Below are 10,796 nucleotides of genomic sequence, written 5' to 3'. Positions count from 1 at the left end.
TAATAGATAGATGGTCCCTGGAAGCCTCTCTTACGAAGATTCTCCCACGTGAGGCATTTCCTCTAAGTAACCAGCCATAAGAAGAAATTATATTTTGGCCAAGAGAAGTTATTCTAAACCTTCTTCCACCAGGGAACATCTATCAGGCCATGCAATTGCCTATCAAGATGAGCATAACCTTCAGCAACAGAAAACTTTCCTTTTGGATTAGGATCCCAAGCCAGAATATCTCTCCTTGAGGGAACTACATAACCTACCCTCCAAGATATTAACCAACACCACACGATCTTCATCTGAACCACCCAAGGGCCATTCAAGAGGATCCTTCCAACAAGTCACCTCAACCTATCCAATGTGCCTAACCATTTTAAAATTCTCCACCTTAACCCATCCAACATCAGTGAAAATGTTGGAAAGAGGATGAAGTTGTGGATAACTAAACAGAATAGGAGGGTGACCATCCCAAGAGTCCTGCCAAAAAAGAGCTTCAGAGCCTCTATTACAAATCTAGAAAAGGCCATCTTTAATAAGTTGGGCACCTTTTTTAAGAGTATCCCAGATACAAGAGCCCCTACCCACTAAACTAAGACAAGGCACCTCATGATCATTAGCATCAGGGAGATACTTGTGGGTTAAAATCTTGGCCCAGTCCTGATCCTGACTGTTACACCACCTCCAATACAGCTTAGCCGCCAAGGCCTTGCTAACCAAAGCAATAGATCTGAGGCCAAGACCCCCAGCATGTTTTGGTCTACAAATAGAGTCCCATTTAACTAAACTCCACTTAGAAGAAACAAAACTACCAGACTAAAGAAATTGATGGGAAAGAGCATCGAACTCTCTCACAAAGATGGAGGGGGAGCCTACACAAAACACCTATAAATGGGAAGTACTTGCACCACAATCTTCAGAAGAATCACTCTTCCAACGGAGGATAACCACCTGTAAGTCCAATGATTAACCTTACAACGAAATTTATCCAAAATTCCTTGCCAAAAATCTTCGCGCTAAAACCCCAAATCTAAAGGAATCCCGAGGTACAACAAAGGAAGGGACCCTGTCTGAAATCTGAGGATCCTAGCAATCCTATTCTAAATAAGCAGAGGGCTATTAAAGAAATATATGGATGATTTATCTTCATTAATTTTCTGACTTGAGGCTTTGCAACAGATATCCAAAGCTCTTCTGAAATTCACTGCCTCATTGATTTTGGCCCTACCCATCAAACCCGTGTCATCCACAAAATAAGACCATGTCTCACCTGTGAAGTGAGAAATCTGCCAAGACCTTTAGCCATGAGAATAAATAAATAGGGAGATAAAGGGTCCCCTTGCCGAAGCCCCCACGAAGCACTAAACAATTATGAGGGTTCCCCATTAATAAGAACTAAGAAAGAGGTAGAAGTCACACAACTAAGAACCCAATTCGCCCACTCTTCTCCAAAACCAAAAGCCAAAAGGATCTTCTATAAGAAATCCTAACTCACCCTATCATAAGCTTTGGCCATGTCAAGTTTAATAAACATAGCCTTCTCCTTAGAGGAAGCCATCAAATGAATAGCCTACATTGCTATCACAACTCCATCAAGGATCTGTCTTTTGTCAATGAAACCACCTTGCTCCTTAGAAACCAAAGTGCAAAGGAGAGGTTTGAGTCGTTTAGTAATCAATTTAGTGATAATCTTGTAGACAACATTACATAAAGCAATAGGCTTGTACTGATCCAAGCTATTAGCCCCCTCCTTCTTAGGAATGAGAGCCAAGAAGGTAGAATTCATATATTTGAGCATTTTTTTATTCCTATGAGATTCTTGAACCACATCTAGAAGATCATACTTTATAATCTCCCAAAATTCCTGAAAAAACTCAATAGGAAACCTGTCAGGGCCAGGAGTCTTGCCTTTTTTCATTTGAAACACAACCCCCTCAAGTTCAGACAATAAAATGGGGCGCAAGAGAGCATCATTCAGTTCAACAGAGACAAGAGGGGGAATACAGATCAAGATGGCCCTCTCTTCCACCACAGCTTCAGGATCCTCTTTGGTAAACAAATGAGGAAAAAAACTGACAGCTTTCGTAGTAATTTCTTCTTTAGATGAAATATGAACCCCTTCTAAAGAAATGAGAGAGGTAATAGAGTTACCATACCTATGAGCCTTAATAGAATTATGAAAAAAGCAGTGTTTCTATCACCTTCTTGGAGCCAATCCACATGAGACTTTTATTTCCAGAAAATCTCCTCACGCAACTCCCACTCTCCTAAGTCCTTAAGGGACTTGGCCATACTGAGCTCCACAGTCATCCCTTGATCCCTAATTTGATGCGTAGCCTCATCCAGCTTGGATTGAGCTACCATCTTGTGTCTATGCAAGTTCCCAAAACATTGTTTATTCCACCTCTTTAGCCTGTATTTTACATGTTGTAATCTCTTCCCAAAGGAGTACATAGCCTGCCCATGGGTAGGCACCCCTTCATACCACCAATCAACCATAAGATCCCTCAATGACTGATCACGAAGCCACATCAATTGAAATTTGAAAGAGGGATTTTTGGAGGTTCTAAAAGATGTAATAGAAAGCTTAATAGGCCAATGATCAGAACCCCTCCAATCAAGAATTTCTAAACTGGTGGACCACCTATCATGCACACAAAAGCAAGAAACCAAAAATCTATCAAGCCTTTCAGAGGTAGCCTCAACACCACTCCTCCTATTATTCCATGTAAAGACACCATTAATTGGCTTCACATCAATGAGATTCAAGAGTCCAATATTATCTCTAAGTAAATTTGAGGAAGGATCAAGCCTGAATAACCCACCTCGCTTTTCCTCCAAACTAGTAATGACATTAAAATCTCCAGCCAAAATACAGGGGAGAAAAGGATCCTGAGACCAAATAAGATTGATGTGAGCCCAAAGATGAGACTTACCCACAAGATTAGTAGGAGGATAAATATTAGAGAAGAGGCATCTTTCTCCAGTCTCAAAGCTAGAAGTGACCATAGAAATGGAAGACCTGCTAGAAAACCACGACAAAGGGGAAACTTTCCTCAGGTTCCAGAAGCAAGCAACCCCCCTAAACTGCCATGAGAGCTCACTCCCTACCAAAGGCCCTAGGGCCAGACATGCAAAGCACAACTGGACAAACCATCCACTAAAAGCTTGGTTTCCTGAATAAAAACAACATCAAGAGACTCTAGAGTCAATTAATCTGCGAACAACCTTTTGTCTAGGGATGTTGTTCAACCCCCTTACATTCCATGAGAGCACAATCATTTATGTGGTTGAGAGAAGTGAGAATCAATGGGCTTCATAAACATCAACTCAACCAAAGTATCACCAATAAGCTTAACCTTTTCCTGATCCATTTTTCGTCCACTCCTTAAAGGTTTGTCTAAAGAACCCTTTTTGAGGATCTTCTGATACGAGCCTAAAACAGGTGGGGCTTTGTTAATCTTCACTGAACTTGAGGCCACTATAGTGGAAGGAGGAGTAGACACCATGACCACTGCAACTTCAGAGACCTGTGACTCACTAAGATCTCTATTGTCCTGAACATGGGAAGGCAAATCCGTAACCATTTGAACATCCTGTTGATTCTCCAAAGATAGGGCCCAACCCTCTTTCTTGGAATCCCCATTCAACACCTTATGCTGATATTGGGAACCCAAGGACATTTCAACTGGAACTCCTTCCTCTTGGACGAAATCCTCTAGAACCTCAAACCTATTTAGGGTGACATCATTTTGCCTATCCAACCAGGTTCTCTTCTTTCCCTTGTCTTTATTTCGAGGTTTCACAAGAATGAAGCCATCTTTATCAGTAGGACCATTAGGCATAGGGGATTTCCCCTTATCTTCCCCCAAAATAGAATGAGGAGGATCAGAAACAATCGGTTTAGAAGATTTATTTTTGGAACATCTCCACTGTAAATGACCATATTCATGACAAATTCTGCATCTAAATGGCAGGGTCTCATAGTCCAACTGTTGGATCCAAGAAGATGTCCCCAAACAGATTTCCATAGAGTCTGCCAAAGGGTTATTTAAATCAACTTCTACACATATACATGCGTAGGAAATTACCTTTCAATCTTGAGTTTGTGAAGCCGAACCCACAAGTTTACCAAGAAGAAGTGAGATTGAGTGAAGAATATCTTCTCTCCAGAACTCCATCGGAAGCCTCGACAATCAAATCCACACGGACACACAAGAGGGAAGCTCCTCAGCAAAATTAAAGCCAATATGCCAAGGTTTGATAAAGAGTCCCACCTGGTTGAAAAAATAAGTGCCACCCTCAAAAGTCATGTTCCTGTCTGCCAGGTTAGAAAAAATAACCAGAAAATAGTTATTGGCTGCCATGTAGCTCCATGTCTCCTTCAGGATTCCAGACACGGCATGCCCAAGACTCTAAAATAGGTATAGAGAGGTGAAGACCAATAAACTTGAATATGAGAGCATGGTTGCACCAATATTCAACATTCTCTGAAATTTGCTCAGGTTGAATAACTAGAACTAGATGATCTTGGGATCTCTCCAAACAACCATTCACCTTTTTCATGCAAAAAGGCTCTTTCAAAGAAGAAACGCTTGCCCTTGATTGGGAATGACCAATGTGTTCCTTTCCACATGCATGCATCAAAGGAGATGGAGCCGCCATATCCAGATCTCCAGAGACCATCTGAGAAGAGGATGCTCCTCTATTCTCCATGGATCCAAAGAAAATACCAAAAGAAGAAAAAGAAGAGGGGCAGAAAACCCAACCCCAAAACCCCACACACCCCAATGACAGCCCAGAGCAGAAGAAATAGAAAAGGGTTGCAAAAAAACCCTGCGGTAGCACAGAAAACCTGACCACGGGCAAGCAGAAATCGACCCCCAGCAAGCAAGAAACCCCCCCCCCCCCCAGAACGAAGCAAGCATAGCGCAGGACACAGGCTAGGGCACTTCGGCCCTAGCACGACACCCACGCACACGCAGAGCCATCAGGCCTTTCTTTTCGTAAGAAGCAACAACCATTTTTTAAATTAAGATTATGCTCTTAAGAAAAATATATTATTTTACTATAAAATTTGTATTATGTTATAACGATTATGTCGAAGCATTCAGTGAATCACCTACTTATTGAAATCAATGGTTTAAAATTGGGGAGAAGAATTAAGATTATAGAATTAATCACTTAAATTTTATTAATTTAAAAAAAAGAGATCTTTTATAATAAAAATAAAATATATAAATTTTAATATCATCTATTAGGAATTATTTTTTTATTAAGTTTAAAATTTATTTTAATTATTTGTCTTTTTATAATAATTAAAAATTATTATAATTTAATCTATAATTATTTGTCTTATTAAAATTTTAATAATGAGAATAATTATATTTTGAATTATATTTTCTTTTAATATTATTTATTTATTTATTCTAATTTTTCTACTTCTTCTTTTACGGGTTGATTTTTTATTAAGTTAAAATTGTATTCTAATTATTTGTGTTTTTTAATGGAATTACAAATAATAATTCAAAGATATTAGAATTTATACATTTTCACTTATTTAATTTTTATTTATTATAGAATAATTATATTTGAATTTTTTTTAATTTATATAATAAAATAATTCAACTTAACACCTAAATCAAATGTTTAGAGCGAGAGAGAAAGAAAGAGTAACTAACTTCTGATTACTCATTTCATGCCAATAATTTAAGGAAACCATGTGTTCTTGGGGAGTTATGTTGATGGTCGCATGTACTTTGATTATTATCTCCATCTCCATCTCCCTCCTTTATCTATATCTCCTTACCTCTCCCTATATCTCTCTCTTTTCCCCTTCTATCTTTTCCACTCTACCTATCTCTCTATCTCTCGCTCTCTATCCATCTCTCTCTCCTTCTCAATCCCTCTTTTTATATCTCTATCTACTTCTATATCATATCTCTCCATCTTCCCCCCTCTCTATTTTTTTGTATATCTTTCTTCCTCTTTATATATATGTCTATATATCCTTTACTCGCACACATTTTGTCTTACTCCCTCCTTAACTTTATATCTATATCTCTCTCACCCACACAAACACACACTCCAACCTATTTCTCCCTCCCTGTCTCTATTCTATCTCACTATCTCTAGATATTATACACTCATCTTCCTCCATTTATCTCACTCTCTCTGTATCCCTCTCTACGTCTCCATACATCACATCCTATATCTTTATCTTTCTATCTCTCTATCTCCCCCTCTCTAATTCTCACCATCTTTCTTTATCTATTTCTTCATCTCCCCCTTTTTCTTTCCTTCCATCTCTCCCTCTTGCTCAGCCCCTCTATATTTTACAAGTTATATTTGCTCTCTAGATCCTTTATATCCCTATATCTATCTCTTTATATCCTTATATATCGCTTCTCTCCCTCTTTCTATCTTATCTTACCCTATCTCCCCATCACTACCTCTTTTTTATATTTCTCTACTTCTGCTCTCTAATGTATATACACACACTCCATGTTTCTCCCTCTCTCTTTCTCTATCTCTATATCTCTATCTTTCCCCCTCTTTATCTCTCTCCCTCTCTCTAAAGTCTAAACCTTTCTTTCTCTATTACTTGTCTTTGTCAACTCCTTTCTCTCACTCTTGCCCCCCCTCTCTCTCATTTGTTCCATATCTCTTGCACAAATATATATCTTTTTCTATATTTCTCTCCATCTCTTTTTGGTTCGTTTATCTATCTCTTTCTATACACATATCTCTATCTCTCTCTCTATCCCTCTCTATCTATCTATATTTTCCTCTATCTATATCAATTTTCTCCACTCTCTCTGGGCCATCCCTCTCTTTATCTTACCCTCCTCTCTATTTCTCCCCATCTCTCCCTCCCTCATTCCCTCCTTATCCCCCTATTTATCTCTTTAGATGTCCACCTCTCTCCCTTTTTCTTCCTGTATATCTCTATATCTCTCTCTTTCTCTTCCAATATATATCTATGTCATGTATTTCTCTCATCCTCTCTAGTTCTATCTCACCATTTATATATATACATGTATATATACATATATATACATGTATATATATACATATACATACACATACATATATATGTATATGTATATGTATATGTATATGTATATGTATATATCTCTCTCATTCTTTCTCTTTTTGGACCTCTATATCCATATCTCTTTTCCTCTCTATATCTATCTCTCCCTATCACTTCTTTCATCTATCCCTCTATCTTTATCTCTCTCTACCACTATATCTCCCCCTCTCTATATATCACTTCCTTTCTCTATCTTTATCTTCCTATATCTTCATCTCTCTCCAACTATTTATTTTTCTCTTCCATATCTATATATTCCTCTCCCCTCTCTCTCTCTCTCTATCTCTCTCATTTATCTCTCCTCTCCATCTTCTTCTCCCCATTCTCCATATCTATCTTCAACTACATCTATATCTTCATCTTCTTCTCTATCACTATATCTATCTCTTTACCAATCTCACTCTTATCCCTCTGTGTATCCCTCTTTCTAGCCCTATCTCAACCTCACTCTTGCGTTCACCCTATTGCAAAGATAATGAGTAATAATTTGAGCATTTGTACGAAATACTTATGCAGCCATAAAGGAGGAGTTTGGTTACAATACTAAGATGAATTAATTATTTTAATGTAATACTAATGTCCAAAATAAAATTTCTTGCCCAATATTGTCTTGATTATTTTAATTTCGAGCCTCAGGTCTTCTTATTCTTGCCCAAAATTTTCTTGATTATCTTTAGGATTTTTTTATTACTAGATTCATCTTGTCTATTTACTTGAGGGTGATAAGGTGATGAATACAAAATTTCAATCCCATAGCTACCACAAAATGAAGTGAACTCATTTGAGGGTATATGCATGAAGTTGTGGTACCAAAAAGGTGTCACACTTCAAAAAAAATTAAAAAAAATCATAAGGCACACACCTTATGACCTTTTCAAACTTTAAAAAAACCTAACTCCGCATTTTGGATGCATTCTGCACTCCCAAACCCATGATTTGGGGTGCCATTTTCTTGCGCTCGCCCTTTGTAGAAGCTTGATATTGGGCACTAAGTTGTCCATCTCTCATCAAAATGCTGCCACGCCATCAAAGAGTTCGAAGAGGTATGTATTTTTTGTTTTCTTATTGTCATTTTTTTATTAATTTAAAGATTAAACTAGGTTTATTGACTTAAATTTATTTTCATTATCAGGAAATGAGATTAGACAAGAAAATGTTGAAAACACTCAATCACCTCCTCATGAAGACCATATTGAAGAAGAAGCACATCAAGAACCTCCTACAATCCCTAGACATCCCATAGGTACACAAGAAAACCTATTAGGTCAAATAGAAAATAGCCAAAAAGAGCTTGAAGGTTTAATCACAAAGCTAAAAGATCCTACTCGAACAAACTCCCATGGGACAAACCTTGCTAGTTCTTTGCAATCTATTGTATCTCACATACAATCCGTGAGTGGGCAAATAAATTTTTGGTCCAGTAAGAAGGGCGAACAAAGCAATTTTATGCTGACAAATTATCATATGTGACAGTGAAGAAAAAGAAAATTAATAAATTTGACTTGTGTGCTCTTTTGACGGACCCTCGAATGAATCAACCTTTACATCCTGGATGTAGGAAGATTCCCTATTCATTGGTGTCATCATGAAGGGATTAAGAACAATTTTGGGGATAGGTGGTGGATGATATTTGATCAGCCCCCATGCAATAATCATGAGGTACCCCAAAACTTTTTGAGAAAACTGTACTATGAGTTTGTCCTTAATGAGATCCCAAACTATTTTGATTTTCTAGATTTCCAAGGTAGAGGTGGGGGTTCCTCACATGATAGAGAGGGTGCACAACATGACCCAAATCTCCCACCAAGACCCTTGGCTAGACCTACAGTGGAGCATGTTATTATTCCTTCCATTGTGAAGGAGAGTATTGAGGTCGAAACTCTAGACTCCATTAGCTCAGTCACTCAGACCCTTATACAGTATGTTAGGCCTCTAGTACAGGGTGATGCGAGTGATGATGGTGATTCTTCTAAGTATCGATTTCCAACTCATTTTTGTCAATCTTGTGGTTCTCTTTGCACTTATGATATTAATAGTTCTGAGAATGCACGTACACGAGTGGAGTTTGCTACAAAGAACATTGTCATGACAGAATCCTTGCTGAACGAAACATTTGGCATTGATACCTAGGTGAATTTCATTACAAGTTCATTTCATTCTTTTTATTAAATCTTATATGGAAATTTGAGAATATATCTAAATTAGTAAATTATTATGATAAAAAATTAGGATCAAAGTGTTCACAATACTAGCAACATTCCTGCAACGCCCTTTTTCACGACTTCGTCGACTCCATAGGTATACAACAAGTGAAGAAATATAATTATTATATGTAGATAGTTGAACCTTATGTGAATGATTTTCTAATTACTCATTTTGGATGTCAAATAGTTTGATGCTAGAGCTTCAACATCAACACCTCGCAGTGTATTTCATCGATAATTTTTCACCCAGGTAAGAAATTTATCTTTGATGTTGTTATTAAATGATATAGATAGTTTTGGTGATTAATCAATATACTTTGTTTAATTTTTCAGATGTTGACATCAGAGACTCCTCCTGTTGTTCGCGCGTCAGTGGAGTATAGTGTTGCTGTAGCAGTAGCAAGTTCAACTACTTTGATAGAAGTATGAGACATATTTGTAAATTTAGTAAATTTAGCATTACATTTGTTATCTTAATAATATGTTATTAAAAATTTTAACGACACTTGTATTTAGTTTAATTTATATTATGATGCTTACAGGAGGGGCTTGTCACTCCAAATCATGAATGTGCACCTGTTGTGGATGAACAACATGATTATTTGTATGCGGTAAGTGACTGTTCTATTATATGTCATTCTAAAATTCATTTTTTTGTATATGCTAACATCATTCTTTTCATTGTATCAGGTGGAGTTACAAAAAAGTCTAGAGAGGAGGTCGAGTGGGCGTACTCGAAAGATGCCTGCATCATATACATCTCCATCCCCTCGACATGCAAAGATATTTCGTGATCAGTTTCCTTCCTCTAGAGGGAAATGAATAGAATAGGGTCCTATGTTGTATGCCTATATGGAAATTTTGAACATATGTTTTTTATTACGAATATGTGACATTCTATGTCCATATGGCTTTTAGCAAGCTCCTATTTTACTTTATTGGATACCATGTTGTATGCCTATATGGTAATTTTGAACATATGTTTTGTGTTACGAATATGTGACATTCTATGTCCATATGACTTTTGGCAAGCTCCTATTTGACTTTAGTGGATATCATGTTGTATGCCTTTATATAAATTTTGAACATATGTTTTGTTTTATGAATACATGACATTCTATGTCCATATGGCTTTTGGCAAGCCTATTTGTCTATATTGGATATATTTGATAGTTTTAACGGTTTACAATGTTGTATGGATTTGTAGCTTTTTGGTTAATGCAAATCATTTATCATGGTTATCCATCATTGTAGTGCAAATGATTAAATGAATAATTGCACAAAGTTTATTGTTACTTAAGCTTTGAACCTAAATATGTGTTTGTAATCCAAGACACAAGCTTATAGAGATCAACACAAATTCAATAGTTATAGTCGAAATAAGACTATATAAAGGAAACATGGAAAGAACCAAAATTAGACAATGTAAGACACCATTGTACCAATACCCATTCTAAAAAAATTGCATAGCCCATACACTTATATTCATCTAATACATACCCTAG

This window comes from Cryptomeria japonica, chromosome 11 (assembly GCF_030272615.1).
Source record: "Cryptomeria japonica chromosome 11, Sugi_1.0, whole genome shotgun sequence".
Classification (NCBI taxonomy): Eukaryota; Viridiplantae; Streptophyta; class Pinopsida; order Cupressales; family Cupressaceae; genus Cryptomeria; species Cryptomeria japonica.
The sequence above is the reverse complement of the archived record's forward strand: the minus strand, read 5'-3'. Positions refer to the sequence as shown.